The following is an 11,270-nucleotide window of genomic DNA, read 5'->3' on the forward strand; positions in this document are numbered from 1 at the left end:
ATCACAGTAAAAATCATTGGGGAGGGAAATCAATTGGCAAAAGGAGAAAGCGGCTCGTACGGGACATTTTTACCACCACCTTGGAAACAAAAGGCACCTTTTAAACATGCGGCCGATGGTAATTGTTTAACAGAAGGTGCTTAATATAAAATGTTTCCTATCAGAAAGCTTGTGTTTGCAGGCCTTGGTGCGGTTAGGGGTTTTGGTCTTCCTGTCCCCTACGCCACCCTTGGTCTACCTTCTCAGTGGTACTGGGGGCATAGTGGAAGAGGTCAGGGAGGGAGGGAGGGAGGGGAAGCAGGAGGGCCCTTCATGAATCACAGCTCAATCATTGCCTTCACCATCACAAAAGGTGTGGGAGGCTGGCCGCACCATATGTCAAATGTTGGTCCAGGGGGCTCCAAAAGAGCTGGCCTGTATAGGAGGGAATGAAATTCATGGCAGATGGATAAATCAAAAATTGTTGACTTGCAGGAGGGCATTATATGTTGCAGGAAGAGGAAAGGAAAGGTATTTGTAAGCCACTTTAGGACTCCTTCAGGTAGTGAAAAGCAGGGTACAAAACACCAGTTCTACTTCCTCCAAGCAGCACTGTTCCGGGAACTTTTCACCAATCAGAGAAGCAAAGAGACTTTAATAACATAAATGGGCTGGCCATTAATTGGCAATTAAGCCTAACGATTTCCTCACATTGAAGCAGGAGTGTGTTTTGCGCTGGGAAGTCTGTAGAATAAAACATTTTTATGCCATCTCAGAATGTCAGCGGAGCCTTTCCTTCATATTATTCTCCCTCCCTCCCTTCTGTGCTCGGAGCAAGAATTTTTTTTAACCCATCTCCCTGACAGTTCCGCTTTCCAGCCACAATGTTTAACATGTTTTGTGCTGGAGAAGTACAGTTAATGTTCACAGTGAAATGGAAAACTGTGCCCTTTCTTCTCCTGGAAGAAGCAGAAGTGTGTGTGTGTGCATTTGTGTGTGTGTGTAAATATCAATGTGCGAGAGAGAGAAAGAAAGAAAGAAAGAAAGAAAGAAAGAAAGAAAGAAAGAAAGAAAGAAAGAAAGAAAGAAAGAAAGAAAGAACTCTGAGAGAACTGTATCTAGCCTAAGATCACCCAGCTGGCTGCATGTAGAGGGGGAGTGGGCAATCAAACCTGGTTCTACAAATCAGACTTCTCTGCTCTTAAGCCAATTGGTAGATCTGTGTGTCAGGAAGAAAGACAGGCCTGCTAGAAGGCTAGATGTCAGTATGGTGGGAATACCCGGAAACATCACAAGAAGGGCCCTGCTGGATCCACCTAGTCCAGAGCCCTCCCCAATGGCCACCAAGTTTCCCTAGAAAGCCTAGAACCAGGATAAAGAGTCTGAAGCTGCCCCACTTTTTTGCAATACTGAAAGTATTGTTAAAGTAGGTTACTAGGGATGTCAGTCCTTGGGAATCCCCTGAAATTATAGCTCACCTCCAGGCAACAGTGGGGGTTCCCCTGGAAAGAATGACTGCTTTGGAGGGTGGATTCCTTAGCATTTTACTCCACAGAGGTCCCTCCATGCCCCAAATCTGCCTACTCCCAGCTCCACCCCAAAATGGAAGATGCTGTGGGACAGCTGGACAAGGAGCGGCAGCATAAAAGTCAAACAAACAAACAAATATCTGCAGGTATTTCACAACCCAGAGCTGGCAAGCCTAGGTGCAAGGCAGGATCTGACAATTGGTGGAAGGGTTGTGAGCATGGACATGCGGGGACGAGGGTTGTGTGCAGCCAGCGCCGTCCAGCGGGGGAGGGGTGTGGGCGCCGGTGCGTAACTCTGGGCCTGTGTGTGCAAGCCGAGTTACGCACCTGCGCCCTCCCCCATAGCGCAGCCCTGGTTGCATCGGCCTGGAACGGCTGACTCGGATGCTGCCGCGCACAACCCTAGCAGGAACTGTGACACCGGCTGCAGCATCATATTACGTCTAGTGAAAAGTTGGAAGTGACATAAAGAACTCTAGGCGTCATTGGAAATTCTATGGTAAAACCACCTTGATGGTTCCTAGAGCTACCCCTCATCACTTCCTTTTTTAGTGGAAGTGACCTGACAGTAAATCTGTCATTAATTTCCCCTCCTCCCACAGCCACTCTGATTAAAGGTAAAGGTATCCCCTGTGCAAGCACCGGGTCATGTCTGACCCTTGGGGTGACTCCCTCTAGCGTTTTCATTGCAGACTCAATACGGGGTGGTTTGCCAGTGCCTTCCCCAGTCATTGCTGTTTACTCTCCCCAGCAAGCTGGGTACTCATGGAGCTCAGCATCAGACTGCTTAAAATGATAAAATAGTTTCATTTAGAAGAGAAACAACTTTGGAGACACACGCACACACACTCCTAACAGTAACTGCCCTGTTCTGTTGTCTTCATTCAGTCTGTTCACTGAGGAGGCAAGTTGGGAGCAAATGTACTCGAAGGAGCAAGAAGTCTCCAGGACACTAGTGGAGATCACGAGAGGAGATCATTTGAAAAACATCTCTAAGTTCCTATTTTAACTATGCTAAATACACATCTCTGATGCACCCTGTAGGATATTCTTCATAGGTTTTTGAATCTCATGCACACTACAGGTCTTGCATATCCCAACAAACCTTTGATGGCCCTACCTTCCATGAATTTACACAAACCCGTTTGAAAGTCATCAAAGTCAGTGACAATCTCCATAGCCCATAAATTAATCAAGCATCAAGTGATTCATGCTGTTTTTTGCTTGTCCTGAACCTACTGTCATTGGGTGACTTTGATTTCTAGCGTGATCAGAGAGAAATCTATATCCTCTTTCTCCACTCTTGTGCAGTTTCATATCCCTCTGTCAAATGAATATATTTGCACAGTATTCTCAAGTACAATCAGGCTCGGAAAGACTTTCTTTTGAGGGGTGAGAGAATAGGGACAAGTGTCTCGAACCACACAGGTGGAGGTGGATCTAAACTTCAGGGTCTGCAAAGGTCAGATCCTTTTCCCATTGAGGCCATCACAAATCAGTGTAATTTGCCCAACCCACTGCTATGAGGTTGCACCACACTCAATTTACTGGACCATTGACTTCTATGGAGGGATCTCCTTTTATTGTTCTGTTTGAGATATCGTCAAAGCCTCAATTCTTCCTCAACAGAGTTCGTAGCTTGAGGCTGGCAACCAGCAGAAGATTTACCAGTGGATGCTTGGTCAGGAGGCTGTTGGGTGGCCACTTCCTGGTCATGAAGGAAGTGATGTCACTGTTTTACTACTGATGATCCCCCCCACTTTTCTCCCATTGACCCACCAAGACAGAAATGTGTGTGCGTGGGGGGGGGGGAGAAGATTATCAGTGAGGAGAACAGAGCTGCTGGTGGGAGGTGTTCCTTTGGGTCATGTCCCCATGACGAGGCATATGGGACTGTGGACTAGCTTAGTCACACAATAATTTAGGTGGTGCAATAGCTTAGCTGGAAGGTAGGACCACAGTGCCATTGTCCTGCCTGCTAGGATCAAGGAACACTTACTGTCTCGGTACAGAACCAGAATCCTACTATGTTCAGGTTTAAAAATGGAGAGGATTATGTTTGCAGAGTTTGGCCGCCCCTGGTCTATGGCATCAGCTCCCTCTTCTCTCCTCCCCGTACTGTGCCCTCCACAGGCACCACTGTCAAATCTGCAGGAACTTCCCACATCTAGGTTGGCGAGCCGTAATCGCTACTATCACCTGACAGTGGTGTGCCTGTCAGGATCTGCCAGTTTGTCAGCCTCCTCGCATGGCCTTTTGGGATTGTTCTGTGTAAGGTATGGATGAGTTGTCAGGCCAGTTTGGTGTAGTGGTTAGGAGTGCTGACTTCTAATCTGGCATGCCAGGTTCGATTCTGCACTTCCCCACATGCAGCCAGCTGGGTGACCTTGGGCTCGCCACGGCACTGATAAAACTGTTCTGACCGAGCAGTGATATCAGGGCTCTCTCAGCCTCACCCACCTCACAGGGTGTCTGTTATAGGGAGAGTAAGGGAAGGTAAATGTAAGCCGCTTTGAGACTCCTTCGGGTAGAGAAAAGAGGCATATAAGAACCAGTATCTAGCAGAATATAAGAACCAACTCTTCTTATTCTTATTATTATTAACCTGTCAGTCCCAGCTATCACTGCAGGATCATTTGTAAAAGGGGGACAGTGGGCCTAAGAAAACAGCTAAGTTCTCTTTGTGATTATTTTCTTGCTTTGTTTTGCTTTAGTAGCCTAGTTGCTAAATTTCATTTGGGATAAGAGACTTGTGGGTGGAAGGGAGCTTGGATGTTACTTGGTGAACCTGGCCTTGATTGGCTTGATACGGATGATGTCATGGGTGCAAGGCAACTCTGTGCACTTTCCATGGGAATGGAGGAGCCTGTCTTTCCCTTGGGGAAAGGGGGCCTGTGTAGGTCTGTTGGGGGTTATATTCATCAGTGTATTGCTTATCAAATCAGATTCAGCAAGAATAGTCATGAGTTCATGTTGCTACTCCAGTAAAGTGCTTTTGCTAATGTCAAGTGTGTTCTTTGGGAGGAGTACCGAACACCCCAGAAGTTGCAGATAGAGGTCAGAGAAATTGGAACACACTGAAAAAGTGGGCAAATAAGAACAAGATGCAATTCAATGGGGATAAGAACAGAGTTCTACATCTGGGTCACAGCAATGAGACACATGAATACAGGATGGGAGATATACTTCTGGGTAGCAGTGTGAACAAAATCTTGGAATACTTACAGACTGTAAGCTGAATATAAGCAGACAGTGTGATTCAGCAGTAAAGAAGGTGAATACAGTCTTGGGCTGTATCGATAGAGGCATCACATCAAAATCACAAGATGTCATAATACTGCTGCACACTACATTGTTCAGGTCACACCTGGAGTACTGTGTGCAGTTTTGGAGGCCACACTTCAAAAAGGAGGTGGACAAAATTGAGAGGATTCAGAGGAGAGTGTCAAGGATGAACCGGGGCCTGGGGATCAAGCCCTGTGAGGAAAGGCTGAGGGACTTGGGAATGTTCAGCCTGGAGAAGAGGAGGTTGAGAGGGGACAAGTTTGCACTCTTTAAATATCTGAAAGGTTGTCACTTAGAAGAGGACAGGGAGTAGTTGCTGTTGGCAGCAGAGGATGGGACCCACAGTAATAGGCTTAAACTATGTGTTGAACACTACAGGCTAGATATCAGGAAAAAATTGTTAGAGTAGTTCAGCAGTGGAATCAGCTGCCTAAGGAGGTAGTGAGCAATTTTCACCAGCAATTTTCAAGCTGTGGCTGGACAGCTACTTATCATGGAGGCTTTAGGCTGAACCTGCATTGAATAGGGGGTTGGACTAGATGGCCTATGTGAAACCTTCCAATTCTAGGATTCTATGATTCTTATTATGGATGCATTAGGCAAATCCTACATTGAGCTGGGGGTTGGACTAGATGGCCTGTGTGGCCCCTTCCAACTTTATGATTCTAAAAAAAGTTGACGGGGATTTGATAGTGCCAGACTTCGATATGGTTTAGTAAGGTCTGCTCATTGTGGTTGGTGATGGAGAAGTGTAATGTCATTTCTTTGGAGCACATAAGGGACTTTCCTATGGCTTTTCCACATCCCTTCTTTTCCAGGGCCTTTCAGACCTGTGATGGATCCTAGACCATTTTAAGTTGGATGAAATCTGAGGGTTTTGCATTCCCTTTTCAAACCAGTGATGATTTCTGAGAGCCCTTGGAGCATGCGAACTTCTTGCAGATTTCCATCTGCCCAAACTCTCCAAAATCCAGGCCAGATGAGAACAATGTATTTGCCACCGGATCCCAGGTGTTTTCAGCATGTGGGGAAAACTCTTATGAGCCGCAGAGAAGTAACTCTTTGTGGGCCCGGTTGCCGTTGACATCGAAAATCTTTCAAGAGACTTTGGAGACCTCTTTAATTCTTTTGTTTTGGGGAAATTCTTTTCTCCCCAACCGCTTGGTTAAATTTTTATGTCATGCTGTTAACCTTGTCCTCGCTTGCCTTAAACGCTCAAATATTACTTCCCTGCACATTCCGGATACCTACTCTTTTCTAATTATGTCGTAAATTAATGGTCCATTTAGCCCCTTTCCCATCCCAGCCATGATTTCCTTGGGAATATATTGCTAATACAGAAGTCTCACTCGGCATCTTTGCATTTGGAAGGGGAAATCGTTGCGATAGATTCCAAATGCAATTAACGAGACATCCCCTCCCCGACTACTGTATTAGCAGATAAGTGGCTGCATTCTCTCCCCTTTTACTAATAGTTTGCAAATTCACCAGGATTCCATTACCTCTGCTGCAAATGGCTCTTCTGCAATAAGTTTAAAAAAAAAAACTGGGGAGAAGATTTCCAGAGAAGGACAGGAACACCTGATGGACTTAATAGGGTTTTTTTCCCCCTCTGCAGAGGAGACAAACTGAAAAAGGAATTCCTCGGAGGCAGCAAATGCATTAGGGACTATAGTGGGAATGTAGATCTGGGCCAGCTAGTCCAGGGTGAATTGCTATAGGCAAATTACATGATCGAGAGAGTGGAGCATGCTGGGAATCAGGTGAGGGAAGGAAACGATGGTTGGGATTGTGCTAGCTTCCTGGATGCTGCAGAGTTTATTTCTAAGAGCAAAACCATCTATTGGGCACTAATTTAAGAGTGGTGGTAATGCAAAACAGAAGAGACCAGATTGATTTCATGCTTGGCTTTAGGGGGACTTTTATAATCTAAACAGCCGGGGGCTGTGAGTATTCAAAGGGCATAACCAGATTCGCTGAGCTCCACTGGTTTCCAAAACCTTGCTGATGCATTTTGTTGCAGCACTCTGGCACCTTTTCAAATAAAACTTTGTGATAATTTTATCCCCTCCGTTTGTACCCTACCTCTCTCCCTAATGGGGACCCAAAGCAGCTTACTTTATTGGCCTTTCTTCCCTGTGAGAATGTGTGACTGGCCCACAATATCCCTATGAGATATGACTGGCCCACAATATTCCTATGAGACTGTGTGATTGGCCCAAGATCATTCATTAAGTTTCCACACTAGAGTAGGCTTTTGAATCAAAGGGGTATTTTGCACGGCAGGAAACATTGCAAAAAATATTGAACAAAAGAGGTCTTTAAATGAATTCTGCTTGTGGCACCAATTTTGCCATGGAAAACCCTCCATAGTATTTTTGATTATGCATTGTCCTCCCCCTGCATAGTGGCAAGTTTACCTTTTCCGCTGGTTTCTATGCAGTATTTGAAACTAGCATTATGACTTTTCTTTTACGATGGTGCTGAAAATGCCTCTTTTTGCATCCATAAATGTTAGCATATTTTTGGTCTCTTTCCCTGTGCCACCGTACTCTAATGTGTGAAGGGACCACCCTTAGTCCCTCTTCCACCAATGAGAGCTTGAGGCACCTCTTGTTCAGCGTGGGCCCTCCCACCTCTGCTATGACAACATTACACCAGCAAAAATCAATTCATTCATTCCCTGAGAGGCATTTCAATCCACTCTCTATGAGGAACAGCATACCTCTGAGTGGGAAAGGTTGTGTTTTCAAAAGACTGTGTGCCCCTACAGATACTTCTTGTTGAGGTCTCCACGACCATGAACTACAATTCCCATGAGGCCCTGCCAACAGCATGTGCCAAAGTGGCAGTCAGCTGATATTGCAGCTGGCCATGGCCTGCCAATGAGATCTAGGACAACAGAGGAAGTGTGTCCCCCCCGCCTTAAGGATTTGCCATCGTAACTCTTTCAAATGCATAATTGGATGCAGAAAAAAACAATGCGGTATCAAAGCACAGGCATAAATGAAATTGTTTTTTTAAATGACATTTAAAAGGGTCAGTTAAAACCTGTACATGCATAATAACCCAAGGTCTCCCAGATGCTGCTCTGCCAGTCTAACACCGTATTTTTATGCACAGCCTTCTCAAAAGTTAGCTCCTTAAGGTGATAGGTTGGTTGAGAACCAAACCACTAAGTTCTGAGTGTGAATCTTCACAACTTTAGGGTAATGGACTACCCCAAGTCCCCTTAACAAGCCCACCAACAAGAGACCAAGAGCTTTCCCAGTTTTAAATCAAGGAGTCAGCCCTGCAATAATTTTGGTAGCTGTGGCCAACAAGGACCAAAGAACTGGGTTCAGACTGAAGTCTGTAATCCCGAATATATTATCACAAAATGTATTTATTTATTTAAGGAATGTGTGGAGATATACAATATAAGAGCAGTGAACAGCCAGGCTAAAATAATAAAGCTAAATGTCTTAACAAGCATTGGTTCTTGAATCTAGATGCTACCTGAACAGATGGAGTTCAAAGAGAGTTTCAAAGTCCAAGGCAGGTGTTCCAGTCCACAAGGTTCACAAAGAATCCACAAGAATATCCATCGCCAACAGGATTTCAATCAAGTAAAAAATCTCCTTTTCCCAATGCCTCCACTTAATAATCTGAGGCCATTACCTTATTTATCTAATCTTGTTTTCCCAGAACATAGGAGATCATTTACTCTCTTACGATATAACATGCTCCCATCCGCTTTTAGGGAAGGCTTATTCAAAAAAATACCAATCTGTGATCATTTATGCATCTGCCAGGATGGGAGCATTGAGACATCTGAACATGTATTACTCCAATGTAGGCTATACGATCAATTCAGGGGAGAACTTATATCTTCCCTACAGAATAAGCCCAACTCAGAGGCAACCACAGACATGTTGTCAGACAAAAGCACAGAAATAACTTCTGTTGTGGCCAGATTTGCTTGGAGAGCTATCAAAACGAGGAAGAGCTGGGTAGATTCGGAACAACTTAGGTAGAGATAGTCTCAATTGCTTGAGATAATGCTTGTGAGTTTAAAAACCAGAATGATTCTTATAGCTGGAATGTTTTTATATTTTATAATATTTTAGTTATCAATGATTCTTTTATCTTGTTAATGCCAGATGTTTTTATGGATCTTGTAATTTGACTACTGGTCTAGTACCGTGATAATAAAGACTTGGACTTGGAATCACCTGGCCTTGCATCAAGGCAGCCATAATACAAAGGCAAAGACTAGAATAAATGATTGTCTTTTATGTCAAACTAGTTTTTAAGCCCATTTTATATTAGAATAAAATGGGCGCTAGCTACTGTCCCTGGGGACAGCGCTTGGTGGCTGGCAAGGGTGGGAGAAGATGGCAAAGGCTCCTGCGCGCCCTCCCCGGGCGCGCAGAAGCCATTCTCCCCTCCCCAGCCCCCAACTGCAAAGGCTTCTGAGCGCCCGGGAAGGGCGCAGGGCGGCTCGGCCGCCCTGCGCCCTCCCCGGGCGCGCAGAAGCCATTCTCCCCTCCCCAGCCCCCAACTGCAAAGGCTTCTGAGCGCCCGGGAAGGGCGCAGGGCGGCTCGGCCGCCCTGCGCTCTCTCCGGGCGCGCAGAAGCCATTCTCCCCTCCCTAGCCCCCAACTGCAAAGGCTTCTGAGCGCCCGGGAAGGGCGCAGGGCGGCTCGGCCGCCCTGCGCCCTCCCCGGGCGCGCAGAAGCCATTCTCCCCTCCCCAGCCCCCAACTGCAAAGGCTTCTGAGCGCCCGGGAAGGGCGCAGGGCGGCTCGGCCGCCCTGCGCTCTCTCCGGGCGCGCAGAAGCCATTCTCCCCTCCCCAGCCCCCAACTGCAAAGGCTTCTGAGCGCCCGGGAAGGGCGCAGGGCGGCTCGGCCGCCCTGCGCCCTGCCCGGGGGCGCAGAAGCCATTCTCCCCTCCCCAGCCCCCAACTGCAAAGGCTTCTGAGCGCCCGGGAAGGGCGCAGGGCGGCTCGGCCGCCCTGCGCCCTCCCCGGGCGCGCAGAAGCCGTTCTCCCCTCCCCAGCCCCCAACTGCAAAGGCTTCTGAGCGCCCGGGAAGGGCGCAGGGCGGCTCGGCCGCCCTGCGCCCTCCCCGGGCGCGCAGAAGCCATTCTCCCCTCCCCAGCCCCCAACTGCAAAGGCTTATGAGCGCCCGGGAAGGGCGCAGGGCGGCTCGGCCGCCCTGCGCACTGCCCGGGCGCGCAGAAGCCATTCTCCCCTCCCCAGCCCCCAACTGCAAAGGCTTCTGAGCGCCCGGGAAGGGCGCAGGGCGGCTCGGCCGCCCTGCGCACTGCCCGGGCGCGCAGAAGCCATTCTCCCCTCCCCAGCCCCCAACTGCAAAGGCTTCTGAGCGCCCGGGAAGGGCGCAGGGCGGCTCGGCCGCCCTGCGCACTGCCCGGGCGCGCAGAAGCCATTCTCCCCTCCCCAGCCCCCAACTGCAAAGGCTTCTGAGCGCCCGGGAAGGGCGCAGGGCGGCTCGGCCGCCCTGCGCCCTGCCCGGGCGCGCAGAAGCCGTTCTCCCCTCCCCAGCCCCCAACTGCAAAGGCTTCTGAGCGCCCGGGAAGGGCGCAGGGCGGCCGAGCCGCCCTGCGCCCTCCCCGGGCGCGCAGAAGCCGTTCTCCCCTCCCCAGCCCCCAACTGCAAAGGCTTCTGAGCGCCCGGGAAGGGCGCAGGGCGGCTCGGCCGCCCTGCGCCCTGCCCGGGGGCGCAGAAGCCATTCTCCCCTCCCCAGCCCCCAACTGCAAAGGCTTCGGCCGCCCTGCGCCCTCCCCGGGCCCGCAGAAGCCATTCTCCCCTCCCCAGCCCCCAACTGCAAAGGCTTCTGAGCGCCCGGGAAGGGCGCAGGGCGGCTCGGCCGCCCTGCGCCCTGCCCGGGGGCGCAGAAGCCATTCTCCCCTCCCCAGCCCCCAACTGCAAAGGCTTCTGAGCGCCCGGGAAGGGCGCAGGGCGGCTCGGCCGCCCTGCGCCCTGCCCGGGGGCGCAGAAGCCATTCTCCCCTCCCCAGCCCCCAACTGCAAAGGCTTCTGAGCGCCCGGGAAGGGCGCAGGGCGGCTCGGCCGCCCTGCGCCCTCCCCGGGCGCGCAGAAGCCGTTCTCCCCTCCCCAGCCCCCAACTGCAAAGGCTTCTGAGCGCCCGGGAAGGGCGCAGGGCGGCTCGGCCGCCCTGCGCCCTCCCCGGGCGCGCAGAAGCCGTTCTCCCCTCCTACCCCCCCAGCGGCTTCTGAGCGCCCGGGAACGGCGCAGGGCGGCTCAGCAAGCCTCCCAGCGCCGTCCCCGGGCCCGCAGAATCCTTTGTACTCCCCCAGTTGGGGGAAGGCACAGGGAGCCGCAGGCCTACCTTCCCTTTCGGCGGCCAGCAGAGTAATGGCCGCCGTGCAGGGAAGGGTAGCCCTCGTCGGGGATGGGGCGGGTTGGGAGGCGCTTCGCGCCTCCCTATTGGCTGTAGTCCAGGCAAACAGCCA

The sequence above is a fragment of the Paroedura picta genome, chromosome 12 (assembly GCF_049243985.1).
Source record: "Paroedura picta isolate Pp20150507F chromosome 12, Ppicta_v3.0, whole genome shotgun sequence".
Classification (NCBI taxonomy): Eukaryota; Metazoa; Chordata; class Lepidosauria; order Squamata; family Gekkonidae; genus Paroedura; species Paroedura picta.